Below are 26,761 nucleotides of genomic sequence, written 5' to 3'. Positions count from 1 at the left end.
ACGCAGTCCAACACTGGGAAGCAATCAAAAGAACCCCCAAATTTTTTTTTTAAATCTTATGATTTTCAAACCAATCCCGTGATTTTGGAGGGCCTGACTCATGATTTTTTAACACTTGGAGCTGACACTTGCTCCTTTTTTATTTGCATCTCCCTCTCCATTGAAACCTCCTTACTGCAGATATACACAATATTTTGACTTATGCCCACTGCATTAACCATCTACATTATTTTTCTGTTACAAAGATGCAGAAATAAGGGCAGTTTTAAAATGAAATATTAAGCTCCTCAACATCACAACAGCTCAACAGCAAAAAAAAAAAAAAAAAAAAAAAAAAAAAAAGACAGTTTCTGAAAAAGAAGACTTTTCTGTAATTGTCCCGGTGTACCCACTATCCCACACTTCCAAGGCAGCAGAACTACCACAGCTACTCAACAAAAATGCAATCTGAATATTCTGAGAGGACAGTTGGGCATTTTTGGGAGATCTGAAAGACGTATTTGGTTTATTAGTGAAAAACTGCCTAATAGTCATCACAACCTGAAAGAAATTTAGCCTTCTCTAGGGATTTACAGGATTATAAGGTCTGTTTTGGTTTTTCATTCTGTGTATCTGAACTAACTTGTGTTCTCAGTAGTTCACCAAATTCTTACTCCCACTGCCTGAGTAATTCTCTAAGGGCAAGAATGGGAACCTAATTACAAACAATCAACTATTTTATATGGCTCATAATAGTAGCAGAATAGGTTTTCTTTTGAGCATTGTCATTCAGCTAGTGGCCTTTTCAAGAGGTTATATTCATTTTTATCTCACCGTGCACTGCACACAATTACCCTAGGCTGTGCTGACTACCTTTAAGGAAAGGATTCATATTCTGCTAACTATTAACTAACCTCAAAGTGCGATGCCAAGAATTGTGTTAAGCAAATGGTTTAGACATTTAACTAAAACAGGTCAGAAGAGTTGGGGTCAAGGACTTGCTAGTGTTTATAACATACACAGCAGATGTACAGGAATTCAACAAAAAAATGAGGGATGGATTTTTGTTACAAATGGACATGAACTAAAAGCCCAAACATCCCAAAACTCTGATGTTTGGCTCCAAATTTGGATCTGAACATTGCAGCGCAAACCCATCTGTTCTTATTAGAAGTGGATGAATGCATTTCACCTAATTACAAAGCCTGAATTAATTTGAGAGTTCAAACGCGGTGGACTTGAGCTTCTAGACTTGACAAACAAAACGTACAGTTGCTTCCTGTACCAAAATGTAAACTATCTCCTGGGGGCAAAAGACACTTCCTTCCTTCATGGGTTGGAGATAATGTAAGAAGTGGTGTCCCCCAGGATGACCTGCCTATACAAGCTGGCTGCTGTGTGGCTGTGAACCATTTTGTTGAAGAGAGGAGCCAGAGGGGTAGAAAATCATTCAAAACACACAGAGGCTCTGTGAGGAACAGTAGAGAAAGGGAAAAAACCTTTGTTCAAATCAATACGGAGGGAAAAGGAAAACAGGGAAAGCAGTTACACGGCCTGAGGAAAAATCTTTTTACAATTGCTGTGCTGTGTTGCGAGCAGCTACTGTGTTGCTGTGCTGTGTTGCAGGGAAAAATATTAAGCTTAAATTTTCAGAAAGTGACTAGAAATTTTTGAAGCCTTGTGTTTTGTCCTACTTGAGACACCTTAAAGGGGCCTGGGAAAGTGCTGGGCACTCAAAACCACTAGTCACTATTGAAAACTTTCAATAGGCTTATCTCAGCCTCAGAAGTGAGCAACTTTGCACTCACTGTCTTTGCACATTAGTACTTGTTCATATAGTATGATAGAATATACAGACACAAAACCCATGTGCACTTGATTTGCATATGCCCCTGATTAGATTAAGCTGAAAGTAAATGTTTGCACACTAAGAAGATACACCAGAATGCCCTTGAGAGGGTAACACAAAATGGCAACAGTTATTAATGCAGTTGTTGCTAGTGAATTTAATTGTTCTCTTTACTTTTAAAATGTAGGTTGGTGGTATTCAATACCATTTTGAATCTTAAATCTCATCATATATTTTGTTACTGTATAAAAGACACTGTCTAATATGAAAAATATTGCTCAAAAATGTGCTTTAACTGAATTCTCATGAAAATGAACAATGTTTAATTTATAACAGAAATTACATACAGAAGTTTTACAAAGCTCAGTCTCTTGGTGAAACTCAGTGTCTAACATCTATGCAGCTCACAAAATCACCACTGAGTTTGTCTCTCCCTTGTATTTGTCCTTCGATGGCCATAGTTAATGTCTGAGTTTGGCTGTGTGAGCCTATTGAGATGGTCTTTAGAGTCTGGCTATTATGTACTAAGGGCTAGGAAGAACTACGCTCATCTGTAAAATATTCAATGGCAAAAAATGATGTTGAAGCAGAGTTAAGGTTGCTTGGTGGTACATTGTCCTTGTTAACAAGGAAATGCACAGTTAACCTTGCCCATGCAACCTAATTCTGCCCTCTTTCAGCAATACCCCAATATACCCCATTGACACACATACCTTTACTCTGCCAACCCCAGAACTGCTGAAATGTACATGTTCTTCACCTCCCTTTACAACCTATTCACTGTCACCCACAGAATTCCATCTAACACTATAGAAGGGAAAAAAGTAAGGAAGAAAAATAAAATAAAAAGTTGCCACCTTACCTCTGTCCTCTTTGAGCAATGCCTCAATATGCACATAGCAGGACTGACACTGGCCTTTGGCACTGTAAAATTCAGGAGGTTCCAGATCCTGGTGTACACTCATACACTTCGCCAACTGCCCAAAAGAATACCACATGTGTACAATTTCCAGCCTTTTACCAGTCCCTTACACACTTCCACTTAACTATCATTAACACATTAGAATTCTCTCAACACCGCCTCACTGCTGACAATAGCTTTTGCAATAAAAATCCTATGCTCTGCTACCGACATAACCTATACAATTATGCATATAAATTATGCACATTTAGGCATCAGGATTAGATTTGTGCTATACATGATTTCACCAGACATGCACAAACCAATGAACAAATCTTTCTATCAATAGTCATCTAAATTTACAGATAGGCAAAAAAGAAAAATGCTGCTTGAGAACTATTAGCGTTTATTTAAGGATATGTATTTTGTATATTTTGACGTGTGATGTTGACCCTCCTCCCCAGGGGCGTCTCCAGGCACCAGCACACCAAGCGCGTGCCTGGGGTGGCAAGCTGCGGGTGGTGGCCTGCCGGTCGCTGTGAGGATGGCAGACAGGCTGCCTTCGGCGGCGCGCCTGCGGGAGGTCCGCTGGTAATGCAGATTCGGTGGCATGCCTGCAGGAGGTCCAATGGTCCCGCGCCTTCGGCGGCAATTCGGCAGTGGGTACGCCAAAGGCATGGGACTGGCCGACCTCCCGCAGGCATGCTGCCAAATCCACATTACCAGCGGACCTCCCGCAGGCGCGCCATGAATGCTGTCTCACTGCCGTGCTTGGGGCGGCAAAATACATAGAGCCGCCCCTGCTCCTCCCCCAAATTTTGCACAACTGTGAAAATTTGAATTGATAAGAATATAAAAAGATGCTGAAAAACAAACATTGGCATTATCTGTTGACATTATAAAAACATAACAATTGAATTCTGCCAAGCCTATGCATACTGCATCCTGAAGGTACACATGCACCTTTTCCCATTCCTGACATACATCAGAGGGTGCAAAACATAGGAGTCCTCATATCACAATCATAGCTCTGTCACACACCACAATGTAACCTGCCAGATCTCACAAACACACCTCTATCAAGTAGTGCTAACTACTGCCTCCACCGTTCAGCACAGCTATGCATGACACCAACCACACTCACTTTACCTGGAGTGCATGCAAATTATATATGCTTAAACTGCTTGCACATCCCAGTTTGCTACTGACAATAACCCTTGTAATAAAACCCCTGTGCCTGCCTAGTGGTATAACGTACACTATTCTGCATTGCAGTGATGCATGCTGGCTCTTGAAGGTACAAATGCAGCTCTTCCCTTTAAAAGGCTCACACACATTGAAGGATGCAAACATAGATCTCATGTCATAATCACAGATCTGTCACACACCTCAAAGTAATCCACAGATGGCCTCATATCCCAAAAACACCTTTGCCGAGCAGGCCCAACTACTGCCTCGACCACCTAGTATAGGTACACGTAACACACTGACTGCACCTGAATCGTATGCAGATAATTACTACTGGTTACTGCCAACTCCATGGGAACAGAGGGAAGGCATGTTTCATTTCTTTGTTTTTGTCCTTTAATAGTGTTAGCTGGAAGCCTGTGGGGGTGAATGAATGGGTTGTAAAATGAGGTGAAGCAATTGTGAGGTTGGCAGAGTAAAGGTATGTATGTTATTGGGGCAAATTGGGGGACTGATGAAAGAGGGCAGAGTTAGAATGCATGGGCTATACTCTGCATTGCCTGGTTTTCCAAAGTTTGAGTCTTGCTCAATTCAATGTTCTGCAAGGGGATGACGTACCACCACGCCACCTTAAGTCTGCATTAACATTTTTTTTGCCTTTGAATTTCCAATTTTTTTGAATAGGGAAAGATACGTTGTTGGCAGGCGTTAGTAATCAATACGCCAGTTGTATGTATCCTGAAATTAGCATACTGAGTCCACCGCCCCACCCATGCACATACACTCACATGCACCCTCTGAGTCCCAGCAGCCACCTCCCCAGCCGTGCCCCTGACCCATCCCGATGAGGCCCACCACATTTCAAAACAACCCAAGGATCCATTCAGATTTTAGAGCATTTACAAGAGTGGAGCTTTAAACCATAGCAACAGGCAGGAGTGGAAATCCTTTAACCATTTTTCTCTGTTGGTGCATATGCACAGTAAAAATATATATTTTCATAAACACTGGTCTCAATTTGGGTCTCCCAATGATTTAGTGGGTGCCAGCCACTATCTTGGGTAAAATTTGACAGATTGAGAGCATTTTGACCCTCATCACATCAGTACTTTGATCTCTAGCTCTGGACAAAACATACTCACCTAGAAAGTTTTTTTTAAAAATGGTTATTATTTTTAGCGCTTATATTTCCAGAACCCCTGACTCAAATTAGTCTAAATGTGGGTCACTAATCCTACTCTGCACCCTCTAGAGGAACACCAGATATCAAAGAAATCTAAGTATGTCAATTTTAGAGGACTTAGAAAGGTCAGCCTTTAAACAGATATTGTGAGACAACCTTAACTATAGTGGGGCTGGCACGTCACTATAATATGGAGTATTCTCCCAAACAGTACTACCTGAAGTAAAGAAGCCATGGGAAAAGTTGAAGGCACCATCAGAGTGACAGGGGATGCAGTTGATTGCGGTAGCCATGAATATCTGAGGGGACCTCAAGTAGCCACCATGGTTTTGAAGGGCCATTACAGTGAGGTATTGTGCAGGAAAATTGATTGGTGGATTTGTGGAGTGGAGGGGGAGCAGGGATGAAGGATTTGATGGGTTTAAGAGTGTGGTGAGAGTGGAGAAAGGGGAGGGAAATGTGATGAATTTGTTGGGGAAAGAGGGAAAGTGAGGAGGCAAAGTGATGAAGGGTAAAACTGTGTCTGAATAGGCCCATGTTGAATGTCTAATGGGGATCTATCCAAAAATCAGATCTATCCAAAAATCATTACACTCATCCCACCAAGCAACTGCCCACGGTTCAATGACCAGAGCAGCTGGGTTCTTACTGCCCCAGCACCCTAATTAAATACATTATGTCTTCATGGATCAATTGAATTGTCCATATATGTTCTTAATCAAATATTCACTGATTCTGAGGCGAAAGACTTAAAAGAAAGAGACTATTAAAAAAATCCTCAGAGTCTCATGTTTTGAAGACTCCTAGCCACCACCCAGACATTTTCATAACAGCTCAGACTTAGTCCCACGAGTTCCATAAAATGTATTGGATCTCCTCAAAGAACAGCTCTCAAATTTCACCAGCTACTTCAGTTCTCTGCCACTGCCAGCCTGCCTCTCTGGCTCAACAGCTTCCTCACTGAGAGCCTGGGATTCAGGGAGGCTGATGGTAAAACATGGGGTATGAAGAAGAAAGGGACAGGGGAAGAGACTGAGGTTCTAGCGGGGAAGAGGATGTAGGAAGAGAATGGGGCTGTGGGTGCAGTGGGGAAGGCCAATGACTTGGTGCATACAGACTGAGAGCTCCATGCTACCAGCATCCAAAGGTGACACTATCTGGAGCTCGCCACAGTGCAGCAGGCAAACGGTGCCATGGGCACTGGAAAAGGAGGATGAAAGGAGATACTGAGTCTCAATAAGGTGAGCTGTGGATGGGCCGGAATTGGAGAAGGCCCGCCTGGGGCAGGGTTGGGTGGGGAATGCAGGGCAGAGCAGGGAACTGGAAGGAAGTCCAGAAGTCCCCATGGAGCTGCTGTCTGGCACGTGAAGGACCTGAGGCAGCAGCTCCATGGGGAGTCAACTGAGTCTGCACCATGGGGAATGTTGCTATGAAAATAAAATTTAGGGAACATGATGCCAGCTTTTTGAGAGCAAACATGAAATATCTTTATTAGCCATGGTATAAGCAGTTGGAATACAAACCCAAGCGTTGTTGAGAGAATCGAAGAAAGTATAAGATGACTGACCAAATTTATTTGGGGGTTGATATTATTACCCTCATTTGGATATTGCAACTGAATTGTTGTCGTAGTGCAGTGGTTCTCAACCAGGGGTACATGTATTCCTGGGGGTACTCAGAGGTCTTCCATGGGGGTACATCAACTCATCTAAATATTTGCTAGTTTTACAACAGGCTACAGGAAAAGCACTAGCAAAGTCAGTACAAACTAAAATTTCATACAGAAAATGACTTGTTTTTACTGTTTTATATACTACTATACACTGAAATATAAATACAATATTTATACTCCAATCAATTTAATTTATAATTATATGGTAAAATGAGAAAGTAAGCAAATTTTCAGTAATAGTGTGCTATGACACTTGTATTTTTATGTGTGATTTTGTAAGCAAAAAGAACGCAGAGTACTTGTGGCACCTTAGAGACTAACAAATTTATTTGGGCATAAGCTTTCGTGGGCTAAAATCCACTTAGTTTTTAAGTGAGGTGAAACTTGGGGGTATGCAAGACAAATCAGACTCCTGAAAGTGGTACAGTAGTCTGAAAAGGTGAAAGCCACTGGCGTAATGATTTGCCTCATTGTACTGTACGAGATTTGTTTTGATAAATCAATGATTAAAGAATCAAAACAAGTATAATGAGAGCTAGAATATTAGACTACAATATGACATTTATATCTAAAAAGACACAAGAAGTGTATAAGATTCTTGGTGACTTTATTAAGATAGTTCTTTACTTGAGTTGCTTGTCTTCTACACACGTTCGTAAGCTGAGTATATCACTATGTTGCCTCCCAAATGCACAACTTTTTCTTTTTTGGTACAAGAGTTACATGTCTACAAGTTCTCCATCTCTTTTCATTCCAGCTTAGACAAAAGGTTACATTTTCGCCGTTGGTCAGGATTTTATATATGTCCTAGATCATGCCACATGACATTTTCCACAAAGATGTTTTACACATACTGTCGTTTCCATGGTGAGGAGTCTTTTGTGATGACCATCCCTCCAGACCTGTTGTTCCTTTTGCAAAGCAAGTAGAAAAGTCATGGAGTTTTGCCAGTTCTTTTCCTCAGGGGAAAATAAAATCTCAGACATCTAGGGCTAGTTTAAAATACAAAAATAATACAGGTTAACAAACTCAATACAGAGGCCCCAGCATTCCACAACAGTGTCAATTGCTACCAAATCTGTTCCCACTGCCTAACAAGAGTAGGACACAAACATAAAACATGAGAAATATTGCTTCCAGTTTGCCCATAGCAACAATGCTTGTCCAGTTAACTAACGTCACATTGGTTTAGGAGACAAGGTACCCAGCATGCTCTGTCTTGTATTATAAGTTTCATAAGCCTCGGTCAGTCCTCCCTAGTCATTCCATGAGCAAAATAAGGCTAAGTATTTTACTGCATTGTTTCCCTGAAAAGTTTTCTTGTAGTTCTCTTTTCAGGCTGCCTTTGAATGATACAAAGGAAAAGTTAATGGGGAACTTAAGTTTTGTAAACACGCAATATGTTTGTGAAACTAAATGAACTGTTACTCCTCATTTCTGCAAATCTGGGAAGCCTCAGGGGCTACATTTATGGAAATATTTAGACCATAATGGTTAAGTTGCAGATATTTGCACCACTGACACCAAGTCAGATGAGCTGTGTTTTGCAGTTCAGAAAATGACAAACAGCATTATCCTCTCTATAAAGAGGCACTCTGCTTTCCTGATGAGTTTTCCCCCATATGACTCCATTTTCATGAGTTGAGTGGCAAAAAATATGTAAGTATTAAAAAACCCTTGAAATTAAGAACTTCGGTGTGGGACAATAGTCAAAGTACTATATGCTTGTTTTGATATCTGTCAGTCTTGACTCTATCTCCACTTTAATTTTGCTTTTGTCACCAGTCATTTTGCATTCATCCATATTCATCAAAAGAAAACAAGGACAAAAATAATATTTGTGCTACCCCATGTGACAATGCCCACTAAGTGTCATAAAATTAAAAGCAGTATGTTCATTTCTGTTCTTGAATATAAATGTGATATGTTTTAAGTTCTCCCCTTTGTAAAAAATCCTACTTTCATTCTATTTTGATTCAGAAGGCATTTGTCTTCTTACATAAAATACTTAACTAAAGTTAAGTAATGAATGCTCAAGCAAGACATTATAAAAATACAAATTTGATTTTCCTTAGAATTGCAGCCATGTGCAGCCAGTTATTAACCAGCACCTCTAATAAGATATAAAGACATATAAATGTGCATTTTCTTGTTATAAGAGGCATATCACATTTTGTCACCAATGGAAAGATCTATTCATAAAAAGGGATGACTGGTCATAGAGATACAATTGGACAATTTTGGCAATCTATTCTACACTCAAGGATATTTGAATGTTAGTTTTCATGCTGCATATAAGCAAGCAATTGGTAAATGCTCATGACCATTGGGAAATGAATGATACAATTTATCTCTTGCCCAAAATGTTGGTGGAGCCTCCTTTTGAATAGAATTGACTTCTGAATCCTAAAAATGTTCATGATGATTCTAGATCAGGGGTGGCAAACTTTTTGGCCTGTGGGCAATATCTGGGTGGGGAAATTGACCATGAATGTAGGGCTGAGGCAGGGGGTTGGGGTGCAGGGTATGGGGAGGTGTTGTGTGTAGGAAGGGGCTCAAGTCAAGGGCTTGGCGTGCAGGAGGGGTGCAGGATGTATGAGAGGGCTCAGGGCAGAGTGTTGGGCTGCAGGAGGAGTGTGGGGTGTGGCGGGGGTTGGGGTGCAAGCGGGGGTGCGGAGTGCGGGAGGGGGCTCAGGGCAGGGGGTTGGGGTGCAAGATACAGGAGGGGTTCAGGGTGCGGGCTTCGGCCCAGTGCCGCTTATCCCAAGTTGCTATGGGGTGGCAGCAGTACGCAGCGGGGCTAAGGCAGGCTTCCTGCCTGCCCTGGCCCTGCGTCGCTCCCGGACATGGCCAGCATGCCCAGCAGTGGTTCCTGGGGGTAGGGTGGGGCAAGTGGCTCTGCCACACTCTGCCCTCGCCTGCGGGTACCACCCCCCGAAGCTCCCATTGGCCGCGGTTCCCCATTCCCAGCCAATGGGAGCTGCAGGGGGCGGTGCCTGAAAGCGAGGGCAGCGCACGGCAGAGCCACTTGCCCTATCCCAGCCCTCAGGGGCCACAGGGACATGGTGCCAGCCACTTCCTGGAGCGGTGTGGGGCCAGGGCAGGCAGGGAGCCTGCCTTAGCACCACTGCGCCACAGGGCTGGCAATCCAACGGGCCAGATTGAAAACTCTGATGGGCTGGATCCAGCCTGTGGGCCGTAGTTTGCACTCCCCTGTTCTAGATTCTATTTCACCTTAGTGTTTCTTTTGAACTGATCAGGAAATATATGACAGCACTGCTTCCAGTGATCCTTATTTAAGATTTAACCTTATTCATACCGAATTTAAGATTGTACCAATCTTTCTTTTTTGGAGGGCAGCGAGGGTAATATAATGTTGAAGTAATTGGATTGTAGCCATAAACTAGAAAAGTTCTCCTGCTCCTTGCTCGACCATTGTGAAGCATTTCCAGACTCTCACTAACTCTTGTTTCTCCGTTTCATTGGCCAGGGGCTAGCTTATGGCACTCTTACTCCCACTGAGGAACTCCATAATCTAGGCCTGATCCAAAGCCTATTGAAGTCAGTGGGAGAGTTTCTCTTGATGCCAGTGGGCTTTGGATCAGGCCCCCGCATGAATAGTCAGATCAATTTCAAACAAAAATTTCACCCATTGATTTCAATGGAACTATTCACGGTGCAAGGTACTACTCAATGTGAGTAAGATGGGCCCTAAATGAGTAAGCTGTCGTAGGCTCCCGCAGTACAGCTGAGTTTATAATATAATGAAGTTACTATTATTCTCTCTTAGCCTGCATTTCAATAAATGTAAATGTTAACAGCTGTCTGGGAGACAACAGAGAGAAGATTTTTTCCTGTCTATTGAGACTGAAGAAATTAGGAACAACAAATGTACAACTTCAAAGGAGTTTTTCATCACTGAGCATCATTGGAGACATCTTAATGATCCTTTTTGTCTGTCTTGTCTTCTCTAAATCCCATGCTCATAATACAAGGTAATTTATTCATTATATTGCAGAGATGGCTTTCATGTGGAGAGATTTTTCAAATAATACAGGAACTGGTTTGGATATAAAATGAAAGGACCAAATCCTGAGAGGAGCTGAACAACCCCAATTCCCATTGAGTTCAGTAGGAATTGTGGGTGTTCACACAACACAATTGGGCCAGAAGTTAAGACTGCTCTGCAGAATGTCAAAATTAAATCCCTCTATTAAACCAAGCAGCACTGGTGCCATTCTAGTTGTACACAGATCAAGCCACTCTAAATAAATTAAAGCAAATGAAGAAAAATATGTATGGGGGGGGGGTCTGGTTTTAGCTCCATTTTCTCCCTATAGCTTGCATTTAGGTTCATGAAAAGGAGAGAATGAAGAACATAGATCATCCTTAACTCTGAATGTCTTGGCTTTTTAATGGCTAGGGGGTTTGCTGGAGTTTAATGTTCCTGTAGGGTTGTTTACCCTTAACTTACTGGTATGCTTTCTCAAACCTACCACTTTTTGTATGGGAATTATATTTGTATGTACTCTCTCTACATATATACAGTATATAGAAACATTACATGAAAAGTATCTTTCATTTAACTAAAATCAATTCAAAATAAATCTTTGTCTCAACTATATACATTCTTGGTCTATCTTTTCCACCATCTTTTTCAATGTCTGTTTCCCTTCAGTCTCTCATTTCTATTTGTTTTATTAATTCTTTCTTTTCTCCTTTTTTTCAAAATTGTATTCCAAATCTACATCTCAGCTTCTTGTTCTCCTTCTCTACCTCCTTCTGCCAGGTTCCCTTCTTTCCTTTCTATAGCGCATTCCCTCTCTCCTTTTCTCATTACTACCACTTGTTCTGACTTTTCTTTCATTCTGTAACATTCTTTCCAGCTCTCTTTCCCTCTCAGTCTTTGCTCATTGTCTGCTCCTGCTGCTATGTCCACTGCTTCTTGTCTATCCCCTTCACCTTACCTTTCTATATCCAGCTCTCTCCCTCCTTCCAGTGCTTCTTCAGACCCCCTACTCTTCACTTCCAGCAGTTTTCTCCTGACCCAGTCTTCTGATACGTTCTCCCTATGTCTTTCTCAGCACGTATAAAGTCTCATTCTTTCCTCAGTTGCCTCATATCTTATCCCACCCTCTTGCCTGGGGCATTGGACTTTCCACTCCTGCTCAGCCATCGCCTGTTTGCCTCTGATTTAGTAAGAGGAGCTGCAACTTCCATTCCAGGTCAGTGCTGAACCCAGCTGACAGGAAGTTATTGGGCAGGGAAGAGGAGTGGTGACTGTATGTAAGGGGAACAAAGGGAGGATCAGGGGTAGCAATTTTGCATTGACCCAGTACAGCCTCCTTCATAGAATCATAGAATAGAAACATAGAATATTAGGGTTGGCAGAGACCTCAGGAGGTCATCTAGTCCAATCCCCTGCTCAAAGCAGGACCAAAACCAACTAAATCATCCCAGCCAGGGCTTTGTCAAGCCGGGCCTTAAAAACCTCTACAGATGGAGATTCCACCACCTCCCTAGGTAACCCATTCCAGTGCTTCACCACCCTCCTAGTGAAATAGTGTTTCCTAATATCCAACCTAGACCTCCCCCACTGCAACTTGAGACCATTGCTTCTTGTTCTGTCATCTGCCACCACTGAGAACAGCCTAGCTCCATCCACTTTGGAACCCCCCTTTAGGTAGTTGAAGGCTGCTATCAAATCCCCCCTCACTCTTCTCTCCTGCAGACTAAATATCCCCGGTTCCCTCAGCCTCTCCTCGTAAGTCATGAGCCCCAGCCCCCTAATCATTTTCATTTCCCTCCGCTGGACTGTCTCCAATTTGTCCACATCCTTTCTGTAGTGGGGGGGACCAAAACTGGACACAATACTCCAGGTGTGGCCTCACCAGTGCCGAATAGAGGGGAAATAATCACTTCCCTCGATCTGCTGGCAATGCTCCTACTAATACAGCCCAATATGCCGCTAGCCTACTTGGCAACAAAGGCACACGGCTGACTCACATCCAGCTTCTCATTCACTGTAATCCCCAGGTCCTTTTCTGCAGAACTTCTGCTTATCCACTTGGTCCCCAGCCTGTAGCAGTGCATGGGATTCTTCCTTCCTAAGTGCAGGACTCTGCATCATGGTCTAAGAAGGTGTAAGGTCATGGTGATGGATTGAGGAAGGAGGTCATTTTGTCCCCTTTGGAAAATAGTGGCCTAAATTGACACCTGCATTAGCTGAATGGTGTACAAAGTAACCAACCAGGTGGCAGGCCTTTTAAGTGAAGGGTAAGTCTACACAGAAATAAAAAACCTGTGGCACCAAGTCTCAATACCTGGATCAGCTGACTCACGCTCGCAGGGCTCAGGCTGTGAGGCTATAAAATTGCAGTGTAGGTGTTCGGGCTCAGGTAGGAGCCTGGGCTCTGAGACCCTCCCCCTCATGGGGTCTCAAAGTTCAGGCTTCAGCCTGAATGTCTACACTGTAGTTTTATAGTTCCTTGAACCCGAGTCAGCTGAGCCGGGCCAGCTGCAGCCATGCTGTGGGTCTTTTTATTTCAGTGCAGACATACCCTAAGTGGCTTAAGAGATACCAGGACCTTTTATTTTTAAATTTTGACAGTTTTTAGTATTGTGGACTGAAGTCCTCCTCCTTTCCACAGAAGAAGCACTGCATGGACTTTACCACCTTCCCCAACTCTCCTGCTCGTGCCTCATCTAAGTCAGTCCCTATCTTTGTTCCATTTTAAGCCTGTCTATTGAGAATTTCAAGAGACACATCAATTGGGATTTATGGCGGCATTTATGATGGTGAAATCAATCCAATGGGAACTGGACTCAAATTCCCATTCACATAATACACAGAAAAACCTATAAATCATATCATTACTTTGGGGCTTCATTTGACCTACTAGTTTTCCAAATACCTCTAGCTTAATAAATTATTGACCGTATTAATATTGTCAAACTAATAAGAAGCATGAACATTTCCACAACAGAAATTTCCTTTTGCCAATGCAAAAAATAAAATGTGCTCAGAATAAAATTAGACAAAGAACAACCACAGAAAATATTTCGACATCATAATGAAAATGGTAAAACTTCAAAGCAACGGCTGCAAATTTTAAATTAATCTTTGTGGGTTGTCAAAAGGACAATAAATTAATTTCAGCTGAGGAATTTATTAGGCATGTATTTATTTCAACTCTCTTCACTTTCATGATTAATTTCTAATTAAACTAATTTCAAATAATAAAATGAAGTTACAGCAGATTTCTGATAGAGAGAGGCAAATGAAAACAGCATATCCAAACACTCTTAAACACTGGAATGTTGGAAACCTGAACCCAGGTCTCTAATCCAGGCCCACAGGCAGTGGACAGGCTGTGGCTGCCACCAGCAGCCCACCAGATCTAGTGGACAATGGGGCTAGCAGAGCTCTAGCTCACCAAGGGTTCAGCCCACAAAGCTCCTGATTAGCTTGGACGTACTGCTTAAGTCAGAAAGAGGCACAGGATGTTGTCTGAGCAACTAGGTGGATCCCTGGCAGTTAGGCACACACTTTGGACCCTGACTCTTGAGCCCTGTCTTCCTACCTGTTCCTGATTCCTGCCCTCCTTATCCCAGATTCTCCTCTGTTCCTGGTTCCTGCTTTCCCCTCTCTCTCTCCAGGTCCCTGCTTTTCCACCCTACCCCTGGCTCATCCCCTGACTCTGACTCCAGCTACAACTCTGGTTCCTGGCTTCCAACTTTGACCACTAGCCCTTACTGACCATGTCTCGGTCTTTACAATCTTTATCTGAATTTTGGACAATGGCCTCTATCATTACAGTTGACATCAAAACACAACATCAGAATACTTCAGATTTTTAATCCTGGTCCAGCTGATCTCTCTTTACTCAGGGAAGATGTAAAATTGGTTTAAAAGGATTTTTTTTAAGATGGAATTTTTACCCATTATTGCTTCTTTATGCTAAAGACCTGAGCAGTTTTTGTTTGTGTGAAAAAATAGTAATAATTTTGTTTTTACCTGTGAAATAATAGGAATGTCAAATTTGGTCTTCCCTAGTTGAAGGGCCTCTTGTGGGGTGTTAGAGCATGTGCATTGTTCCATTCCAGAGCAGGGACTCAAGTTCAGTCGAAGCGGTTGAGGCTAAAGATCCATAAATCTCATGAAGTTATGCAAATTACTTCACATATTTGATTATTATGTGTTACTGTATCCACAGAAATAACAGCAAATGTCCTGATTAGCCAGAACTTAAGGCTGCAGCATGGGCTTCAGGAACATGGGAATTGCTATAATTCTTGCTGACTCTTGCATCTCTTTGGGCTAGTGTTCTAATAACTCTGGCTCTGCCCAGCCACAGCTTGCCTTGGACTAAAGGGAGGAGCTGGCTGCCTTCTATTATCAGCGGGGAGATGTTGTGACTGGGCTGCTGGCCTCCAGCTGGGTCCTGGCTCTGACAGCTAATTCCCCATTGCTTAGTGGCTAGGAAGCTCTGCACAGTGTCACTCTAGCAATAGCTCTGAGTCTACAGCCATAGGTGGGTTTTGGGGGGCTATGCTCTAGGTTAGAGTTCTTTCTAGGTTATCTGTATGGTTAGAGTCTGGGTCCTTATGGTTAGTGGGACGGGGTGTACCAGGCCCTGGGGGCCCCTGCAGAAGGCCTCACAATCCTACCATACCCTGCCCCAGAAAAGAGAAGAGGTGAGTCCTCCAAGCTGTGTGGGAAGCAGCCAATTAGAATAGAGAGGCTGCAGGGAAACAGCCAATCAGAGCCCAGCTCATATAAAAGAAGCTGCTGGGCCTGAGCAGATTCTGTTACTGGCAGAGCCTGGGGGAGCAAGGAAGGCAGGAGCTCCTTGCTGGCTGACAGGTCTCAAGTAAGACTTCAGCCATGAGGAAAGGGTGAAGGTGCTGGGGCCGCAGGGAAGTGGCCTGGAGAACAGTAGCAGCAGAGTTAAAAGGGATGCAGCAGTTGGCTGCTACTTGTAGGGTCCCTGAGTTGGGACCTGGAGTAGTGGGTGGGTCTGCCCCTGCCCCCCCAGCCACCACTAGGAAACAGGCTGTATGCCCTGAGGAGGGAGTTTACATAGGGCCCAGGAAGGGGCTGAAGACTCCGAAGAGGGTCAGTATGTATTGAATTTTAATACCCTGGAAGGGAGGTGAACTGAACTGAAAGAGCAACTGAGCTGGAGAGCTGGGGTAGGTCAAGGCTTGCTATAAAATGAAGAGTCTCCAGGGAGGAAGCCCTGGGGGCACTGTTCCATTCCAGAGCAGGGACTATTTGAAAGCTAGCCCCGGAGGAGTCTATTTGTGTTTTACACATGGACTGTGTGGAAGGCTGAGTCACTGAAAACCCACCTGAAAAGAGAAACTGCCAGCAGGGGTCACTGCAAGTAGAGCAACCAGAGCTAGAAAAAGAAAGAGCAGGCACACGCATACCTAATAGGAGGCACTTGAGAGAGGTGAGTGGCGATGTCACAGGATTCTGGAGGATTCTAAACATAGAGATCCCACCTATGGTACACATAACCATAGAGATACAATCTAGAGCACTTAGCTCTCCACATCAGGAAGATATAGAACTTGGTTGAGGGTAAAGAATAAATAGCTAAGAACTTGAGCCTCCTGGTGGAGCTGATCTAAATTTTCCAAGCAAAGTTTTATTAACAAAATAGAGCCTATTTTAAAAAATATGAAAATGTGTTTGAAATTGTCATTTGTTTTTTACAAAAAACTATCCCTTTTGTTTCAATTTTTAATAAAAAACATCAAAATAGGTATAGAATTTTTTTCATTTAACAAAATCTTGGAGTTCAATGTTTTTACAAAATATATATTATACTCAGTTTTTTTTGTGAAAACTCAAAAAACACAGTCCCTTCTGAACATTTTGAAATGAAAATAACCAAAAATTTTCACTGAAATAAATTTTCATTTTTCAATCAAACACAGCCATTTTAGATATTGAATCTCTAAGGCCTGGTCTACACTAGAAAATGAGTTTGGTATAATTATGTCGCTATGGGGTGTGAAAAATCCACACTTCAGAGCAACGTAGTTAAGCTGACCTAACCCATGGTGTAGTCAGTGCTAGGTCGACGGGAGAATTCTCCTGTCGACCTAGTTACCATCTCTCAGGAAGGCTACACCAATGGGAGAATTCCTCCCATCAGCATAGCTAGCATCTTCACTAAAGTACTACAGTGGCACTGCTGCAGTGTTAGGGTTGCACCACTGCTGCATTTTCATTGTTGCCTAGCCCTAACAAAGACGACTAACTATCAAGTGTTCATTAGGCACGGGAGATAGATAAATTTTAGGAAAATTTAAAAATAATACAAACAAAACACTAAGGTTTGACACAGTCTGAGTGAAAATCTTTTCTTACTTTTTTTGCTTAGCTTTCAGTTACTTGCCTCTCATGATGTCATAATTTTGCTAGTTCTCCAGTCACTATAAAGTTTTCCAGGGTAGACAGGACCTACATTTCAAAAATAAAAAAGCAGACATCTCCCATCTCTGCTCCCCATACCCTTTTCAGACCTTATTTATTCATCATAAAGAAATACAAGTCCAATTGTTTTTCCTTTGTAGTATCACCTTTAAAATAAGAGACAGTAGAGAGGCAGTGATGGTAGCGTAAACTCCAACATGAACCTAGACTAGACACCAAAAGAGATTGGTGGGTTTTGATTCCTGTGCTGCAGAGCTTTGTGTTAAGTATGCTCTGTACAAGACTAAAACTTTTGTGATATGATACCACTTTGAAATAGAAAATAAATGTAGCTTGGGCTGTGTTTGGCTACTACAATGAGATGTAAGCTCATCTGTACAAATGTGCTCTTTGTTATCTGACAATAAATGGGAAATTATTCGTGGAATCATGCACATTCATGTTCAAACTTGATAGGGTGCTTGCTTACTTCAGTAATGAGTGTCATAGCAATGTTTATGAATAAATAGACTGAATTAATTTAAACTGAAACATCTGTGATGGGATTTTCCTACGCCCCCATGCCTCCCGTCCCATGGTTACATGTGGTGTTTTCAATTTAGTCATTTTCAAATCCCACCCCCCTGTAAATTCAAACAATATCTCTAATTTCAATTCCTGGGGAAAACGCATCTTTTAATAATGAATTAAACATCTTTGGTTTGTAGAACAGTGTCTCCCATTCTAATTCTGAGTTAAAGACCCATCTGTGAAAAGCTTTAGTGCATAATTCTCTGAATTTTGACTTCCTACTCCAGTTCTGCACCAATGTCATGCAAACCTACCATTAATTTCTCCCTTTGTCCACACAACTAGTGTTCATATTCTAGTAGGCAGTACCTTAACAAAATTTGCCTTTGATATTTTTTATTTAATTGAAAGTGTTATGAATGATTATCTTTTAGAATTCTTTTCCCATCAGGAGTTTGTCTATATTTTTATTATGTTCTAATTCTGTTAAATATTCCCAGGCTGGCATTGGCACCCCCCACAAAGAATCAGGGAGCATGAATGTGCACATGGAGATTAGCCCATAAGCATTCTCCTGATGGCTACTTCTGTGCTGTAGGTCTAGGCAGCCCCAAGGGGCAGAGGAAGGAGAGAATGAAGGGAAGCAGAGCCAAATGTAGTGTTGGTATTTCCTTCCCCTCAGCTCCACCAGAGGGCAGGTCTACACTTAAAACACTGTGCTGTACCTCTATAGAGCTTTAATGAAGACTCTCTAAACCAACGGAAGAGAGCTCTCCTATTGGCTTAGTTAATCCACCTCCGCAAGAGGTGGTAGCTATGTTGGCGGAAGAAGATCTCCCACCGACATAGCGCTGTCTACACCAGTGCTTAGGTCCATATAACTATGTTGCTCAGGGGTGTAGATTATTCACACCCCTGAGCAATGTAATTATACTAAAATAATTCTGTAGTGTAGACCAGGCTGAGATGAGGCTAAGGAGAGCCATCAGCACTACCCTCATGATGTGTGTGTCTGTGTGTTTTGGGATATATGTGTGGATAGGGGGCAGCATGGCATGTTTGCAAGTACGAAGGACAAAATTCTGGCATGTGCATGCGTGTGTGTAATGGATGTGTGTGTGGATGATGCATTGTATTATAGTTAGTGGATGCAAGATTGGTAGTGTAGTCTGTTGTGTAGCTGGCATCATTTATTTGTGTGTGTGTGTGTGTGTGTGTGTATGTGCATAGAAGGTATATTGTGGTTGTGTGGTGTGTAAGGAACTATATGAGTGTGTATGTGAAGCAGGTTATGTTTGGGAGGGAGCTGGATTTGTGTAGTTTAAACAAAGTTTGATTCAGTTGGATGGGAAATACTAAAGAAATGCAGGAGGACTAGCAGGAGCAGGAATCTGGTATCTTCCGAAGGTGAAGTGGATCAAAGTTATTATAGTGTGGTGCAGTTTATAAAAATAAATAAAACCAGGAAACATATACACTTGTTAAAAATTAAGCATGATATCATGAAATGACACCCTAACACCTTTATTCACATTCACCGTTTTAATATATTGATTTCACCAGCTCTTCACATTTTATCTCAGTATTCATGATCTTCATCCCTATACTATTCCTTTTCTTATACGGTGAATGGAGGAGAGCAAACATAGCTTGTAGAGCACTGCAAGAATATGATGATGTCGCCATGTTGATATAAATGAAGAGGAAGAACCAAGATGTGTCATACTCCCTGTTTGCATGTTTATATTCTGGTATTACCTGAGAGCTCCAGTCAGTAACAGATCTCTAGGCACTCCACAAACACATAGGAAGCACAGTCCTTCCCAGGAGTTTGTAAACATATGAAAAAAAATTGTCAAAAATCTGCAAAAACTCTGAAAGCAATTTTCTTTTTAGTATACTAAGCAGTTGTTAGTAGTATAATTCATTAACAGTGTCTTTATCACTCCAAGTTAATTCAACTGAGATTCTTCTATCAAACTAGGAACATACAGCCATAAAAGACACAATAATAAAACATGTTTAAATAGTTATTGTGCCCCTTATTTTCTCCTTATCTTGTGTTGGCTTGTCCATATGTTGCTCATTATTAATCTATTGTTCCTCAATGTGATATAGTTACAAAATTATAAACATCCAGGCCTCTTAAGAAAATATGCTTTAGCAAAAAGATATTATATCTCTAGGAGTTTATTGACTTTATTATTTTATTGCCATTGTGTAAAAATGCAGGATCCAGGGCAGCTGCTAAACATTGAATTTAAATGATTTTTATCACATTGAAGTATCTTTAATAAAATCCAGTACAATATGTATATTTTCTCAGGCTTTTCTTGATTATTATTTTTTTTTGTCCCTGCTGAATATGGATTTTCCCCATATCGGTGTCTCTAACATGGGAAATGTTGTAAATAGCTGAATCTTTTTAAGCTGTAGAAACATGTTCCATGTTGACGGTTCAGTATGTGGATATTTTTTTTAAAAAATCCTATTTTTGGTAATGCCTCTAATTTTAGGCCTTTCATACTTTTAAGGGAGACTGGCATATATTGTATGCAATGCAGGTAGCACTGCCAATAGTTAAGGTTGCCAGACACTTCCCCATAATATGGCTTTGTGTTCAGTTGCTTATAACTTTGCCATGCTTTAACCATTTGGGATGAAATCTTCCATGCTGCATATCTGTCTCAGGCTGAATTTTTATTTTAAAGTTTCAGTGAAAATGATTCAGCCATTTCTGAGAACAAGAGTTAGGAAAACACGCTGTTTTGCCCATGTTTAAAAAAAAAAAAAAAAAAAAAAACATGCCACAGATACTTTGTTGGAGCAGGGCCTTAAAATTTGGCAAGGAAATCTGGTGTCAGGGATGTGCCTTTTGCTGCCCCTCTGAAAATCTTCCCAAATTTGCCTCTGAAAGAACTGTTTGCACATGCTCAGTAAGGCCTGTTGGCACTTCATAGCTAAATTCTCTGTAGGGTCCATCTGTATTGGGCAAGCTTCTGCCCAGGATTCCAGGGGCTCAGCAGGACTTTCCCTGCAATTGCTCCTCTGTGCTGCTGTAGTGTCAGGGACTGGAACTCAGAGCAGGGAGTCTGTGCCCACACTGTTCTTAATGCACCCCCTGCTGGGGCCAGGCAGCATGGAGGAGGAGGAAGTTGTAATCTTGCCAACTCTTGTGATTTTATTGTGAGTCTCATGACCTATAGTGTTTTTCTTACAGCCCCAGCTCCAGGAATCATGTTATTGCTCTGAAACCAGAAGTCCAAGAAAAATAACGTGTAGTTTTTAAAAAAATCCATGATTTTTAAGCCAGTTTCATTAATTTTGGGGCTAGATGCATGGCATGGGTTTTTAACACTTGGGGTTGGTAACACTTGAGCTGACTGGACTGCAGAGGGGTAAGGAGTGGAGGCTGGGGAAAGGGGCTGGCAGGAACCAGAGGGTGAGGAAGAAGCAGAAGAGGGAGGGGTATACGAGTCTGAGGGGGTGGGTATAGGAGCAGAGGGAGGGGAAGAGGAGTGCATAGTGCATAGGAGGCATGAGCCAGAGTATGGGAGTGGGAGGACTGGTTAGGAGCAGAGGTTGAGGGGAATAGGAACTGAAGTTGGGGTGGGAGTAGATAGGAGGAGAGTGGTGGGGGCAGGATCCAGGGGGTTGGATAGGAAAAGGAGGTGGGGGAAGGGTAGGTATAGAAGGCAGGACGCAAGGCATGGAGAGTAACGGATGAAGGAAGACAAGGAGGGTGCAGGTTAGATAGGAGGAGAGGAGAACAGGGGCAGCCTTGTGAGGGAATGGGCTAAAGTGTCTGTGACCACTAGAGAACACTCCCCTCCAGAACCTAGGAGTTATGAGTCTCACCAGTCCTCTGCTACCAGCAAATAGCTGTAAAACACACTGGCATCCCTCTTCTAATCCTCATCCACATAGAGGAAAATAGACTACTACTGCTACTAGTTACTCCATTAATTCAAGTGGTAGAGGTCTGTGCAGTGAATCTAAAGGTCCAAACCCTAATGATGATACAAGCTGATGTTCAGTCTGATTCCACATGATTCTGACTTTTCTATTTTAAAAACTACATTTAAAAAAAACCTATGCTAAAAAACTGTTAAGGCTGTAAATTTTAGCATTCAAAGTTTAGGAAATGCCAGAATTAAGGTTGCCTGTGCAATCCCCTTGTGTGTACATGTGAAAAATGTGGAAATTATCTTCATTAATTTTTGTGTGTGTTTTATATAATATCTGTGGGTTTGATGGACTAAGTTGCTTGTTAATGGTTAAAATCAGTCCTAATTAGCTTTTGGGTTGCAGGAACCCAGTTAACGACTGTAAACTTCTCTAACTGTTGCTGCTCACAAGGACAATATCAGGAATCCACTATTTGAAGACCCTCTTCACAGTACTTTGCACTTGTCTTTCTTGAATTTCATCTAATTGATTTCAGACTAATTCTCCAGTTTATCAAGATAATTTTAAATTCTAATCCTGGTTCCAAAGTGTTTGCAACCCCTCTCAGTTTGGTGTCAGCTGCAGATTTTGTACGTGTACTCTCTACTCCATCATCCAGGTTGTTAATGAAAATATTGAGTAGTACTGACCCAGGCCTGAGCTGTGCAGGACCCCACTTAATATGTCCCCCCAGTTTGACAGTGAGCCACTGCTAACTACTCTTTCAACTAGATGTGCACCCACCTTATAAGAGAGACAAAGTGGGTGAAGGAATATCTTTTATTGGATCAGCTTCTGTTGGTGAGAGACAAGCTTTTGAGCTTTTATCCTGGGACCAACACAGCTACAATAATGCTTCATACACACCTTATAATTATTTCATCTATCTAGACCACTTCATCTAGACCATATTTCCCTAGTTTGCCCATAACAATGCCATATCTTCTACTGTAATGGCCCAAAACACTGAAATATCACTCTTGCAAGCATTAGCGTTCTTGCCAATTGCTGCAGAATACCATGAAGGGTTTTTATGAGAGATCCAATAGGCATTTAAACAGAAATACTTACTATAGTATATACAAAGAGATATTTTTCAGTGTCCACTAAAATTGAGAGGAATTTACTTGGGTACATATGATGCAAAACTGTCCACCTTCCTTTCCTTTAAACTACAACACTACGACTCACGGGGTTTTATGCTGTTTGATATTTTCAGCGTTTGCAGTTGTGTTTGGCATTTAATTTTCATTTTACAGCAGAAAAGTAGATCATGTTTCTGACATGGCTAAAAACTAATTGAATGTGACTAATTACATTTAAACTAGGTTCGACGGGGACAGGTGAGCAAAGCCCACAGGTAAGTGGGGAACATGGAGACCGGGGAGATGGGTCGGAAACGAGAGGGAGTGTGGGCTATATTGGCAGAGAGAAAGGAGAGTCAGGACAAAACTGGGAGGAAAGATCAAACCAGTATCTTAGATGCCTATATACAAATGCGAGAAGTATGGGGAATAAGCAGGAAGAACTGGAAGTGCTAATAAATAAATACAACTATGACATTGTTGGCATCACTGAAACTTGGTGGGATAATACACATGATTGGAATGTTGGTGTGGATGGGTACAGCTTGCTCAGGAAGGATAGACAGGGGAAAAAGGGAGGAGGTGTTGCCTTATATATTAGAAATGTACACACTTGGACTGAGGTAGAGATGGACATAGGAGACGGAAGTGTTGAGAGTCTCTGGGTTAGGCTTAAAGGGGCAAAAAACAAGGGAGATGTCATGCTAGGAGTCTACTACAGGCCACCTAACCAGGTGGAAGAGGTGGATGAGGCTTTTTTCAAGCAACTAACAAAATCATCCAAAGCCCAAGATTTGGTGGTGATGGGGGACTTCAACTATCCGGATATATGTTGGGAAAATAACACAGCGGGGCACAGACTATCCAACAAATTCTTGGACTGCATTGGAGACAACTTTTTATTTCAGAAGGTTGAAAAAGCTACTAGGGGGGAAGCTGTTCTAGACTTGATTTTAACAAATAGGGAGGAACTCGTTGAGAATGTGAAAGTAGAAGGCAGCCTGGGTGAAAGTGATCATGAAATCATAGAGTTTGCAATTCTAAGGAAGGGTAGAAGGGAGAACAGCAAAATAGAGACAATGGATTTCAGGAAGGCAGATTTTGGGAAGCTCAGAGAGCTGATAGGTAAGGTCCCATGGGAATCAAGACTGAGGGGAAAAACAACTGAGGAGAGTTGGCAGTTTTTCAAAGGGACACTATTAAGGGCCCAAAAGCAAGCTATTCCGCTGGTTAGGAAAGATAGAAAATGTGGCAAAAGACCACCTTGGCTTAACCACGAGATCTTGCACGATCTAAAAAATAAAAAGGAGTCATATAAAAAATGGAAACTAGGACAGATTACAAAGGATGAATATAGGCAAACAACACAGGAATGCAGGGGCAAGATTAGAAAGGCAAAGGCACAAAATGAGCTCAAACTAGCTATGGGAATAAAAGGAAACAAGAAGACTTTTTATCAATACATTAGAAGCAAGAGGAAGACCAAAGACAGGGTAGGCCCATTGCTTAGTGAAGAGGGAGAAACAGTAACAGGAAACTTGGAAATGGCGGAGATGCTTAATGACTTCTTTGTTTCGGTCTTCACCGAGAAGTCTGAAGGAATGCCTAACATAGTGAATGCTAATGGGAAGGGGGTAGGTTTAGCAGATAAAATAAAAAAAGAACAAGTTAAAAATCACTTAGAAAAGTTAGATGCCTGCAAGTCACCTGGGCCTGATGAAATGCATCCTAGAATACTCAAGGAGCTAATAGAGGAGGTATCTGAGCCTCTAGCTATTATCTTTGGAAAGTCATGGGAGACGGGAGAGATTCCAGAAGACTGGAAAAGGGCAAATATAGTGCCCATCTATAAAAAGGGAAATAAAAACAACCCAGGTAACTACAGACCAGTTAGTTTAACTTCTGTGCCAGGGAAGATAATGGAGCAAGTAATTAAGGAAATCATCTGCAAACACTTGGAAGGTGGTAAGGTGATAGGGAACAGCCAGCATGGATTTGTGAAGAACAAATCATGTCAAACCAATCTGATAGCTTTCTTTGATAGGATAACGAGCCTTGTGGATAAGGGTGACGCGGTGGATGTGGTATACCTAGACTTTAGTAAGGCATTTGATACGGTCTCGCATGATATTCTTATTGATAAACTAGGCAAATACAAATTAGATGGGGCTACTATAAGGTGGGTGCATAACTGGCTGGATAACCGTACTCAGAGAGTTGTTATTAATGGTTCCCAATCCTGCTGGAAAGGCGTAACGAGTGGGGTTCCGCAGGGGTCTGTTTTGGGACCGGCTCTGTTCAATATCTTCATCAACGACTTAGATATTGGCATAGAAAGTACGCTTATTAAGTTTGCGGATGATACCAAACTGGGAGGGATTGCAACTACTTTGGAGGACAGGGTCATAATTCAAAATGATCTGGACAAATTGGAGAAATGGGCTGAGGTAAACAGGATGAAGTTTAACAAAGACAAATGCAAAGTGCTCCACTTAGGAAGGAAAAATCAATTTCACACATACAGAATGGGAAAAGACTGTCTGGGAAGGAGTACGGCAGAAAGGGATCTAGGGGTTATAGTGGACCACAAGCTAAATATGAGTCAACAGTGTGATGCTGTTGCAAAAAAAGCAAACATGATTCTGGGATGTATTAACAGGTGTGTTGTGAGCAAGACACGAGAAGTCATTCTTCCGCTCTACTCTGCTCTGGTTAGGCCTCAGCTGGAGTATTGTGTCCAGTTCTGGGCACCGCATTTTAAAAAAGATGTGGAGAAATTGGAAAGGGTCCAAAGAAGAGCAACAAGAATGATTAAAGGTCTTGAGAACATGACCTATGAAGGAAGGCTGAAAGAACTGGGTTTGTTTAGTTTGGAAAAGAGAAGACTGACAGGGGACATGATAGCAGTTTTCAGGTATCTAAAAGGGTGTCATAAGGAGGAGGGAGAGAACTTGTTCACCTTAGCCTCTAAGGATAGAACCAGAAACAATGGGTTTAAACTGCAGCAAGGGAGGTCTAGGTTGGACATTAGGAAAAAGTTCCTAACTGTCAGGGTGGTTAAACACTGGAACAAATTGCCTAGGGAGGTTGTGGAATCTCCGTCTCTGGAGATATTTAAGAGTAGGTTAGATAAATGTCTATCAGGGATGGTCTAGACAGTATTTGGTCCTGCCATGCGGGCAGGGGACTGGACTCGATGACCTCTCGAGGTCCCTTCCAGTCCTATAATCTATGAATCTATAATCTGGAATTATTTCTTTTGTCTCTCTGATCCTTTGTCTTTGTTAGCATGTGTGTATAAAAATATATATTAGTGAACTTTAAAAGGTTCAGCTTTATGTTGTGGTTCAGATAAGCATCCAAACATTTGGATGCTCATTCAAAGCTTATCCACACTTTCCTAACCTCTGCAAAACTGGACTGAAAATGTAGGACTAAGACAAGCTTTCCTCATGAGGTTTCCAGTGCTTCCATTACTGGAAATACCATGAGGTCAGTCTTTCTTCCAGTATTTCAAATCTTTTACAGCTGGATAGAAACTGGAAGGGAGAGATTCTGTGTAGAAATAGAATTATCTGAATATTGCAGTGCCACAAAAAAAGTTTGGTTTTAAAAATAGGTGAACCAAACTGATTTATCCATTACTTATGACAATTATTTAAAAATTCCAAAATTATAGTGGAATCCAGACAATTGGCACCAGGAGCAATGCCATGTTCAATGAACCCCTTTGTTGCTTAGCTGATGGCACTTTCCTAGGTGCTAGGTTCTGCATGGAACTCAAATTTGGTAGTGTTTTTTTAAGTGTGAGACAATTGGGAATCAGTGCATGGAATGTGTATATCGTCAAGGTAGTATGTGCATCCCTGGGTCAGTGTGTGTATTCCTGGGTCATGTATCCCTGGGATGTGTGTATGTGCTCCAGATGCGGGGTGTGGTGTGTCGCTGGTAGCAGGGAGGGAAGCACAGTGCAGTGTGTGACCCTGGAGCAGTGTG

The 26,761-nt window shown here is 41.9% G+C and overlaps 1 protein-coding gene across 4 annotated transcripts in view; it reads left to right on the top strand.

Annotated features, from left to right (window-relative positions):
- Window positions 1-26,761, top strand: part of ADGRG6 (adhesion G protein-coupled receptor G6) — a 194,464-nt gene that overhangs the window by 10,995 nt on the left and 156,708 nt on the right. The window lies entirely within an intron of this gene.

This window comes from Malaclemys terrapin, chromosome 3, assembly GCF_027887155.1.
Source record: "Malaclemys terrapin pileata isolate rMalTer1 chromosome 3, rMalTer1.hap1, whole genome shotgun sequence".
NCBI lineage: Eukaryota > Metazoa > Chordata > Testudines > Emydidae > Malaclemys > Malaclemys terrapin.
The sequence above is the reverse complement of the archived record's forward strand: the minus strand, read 5'-3'. Positions and strand labels throughout refer to the sequence as shown.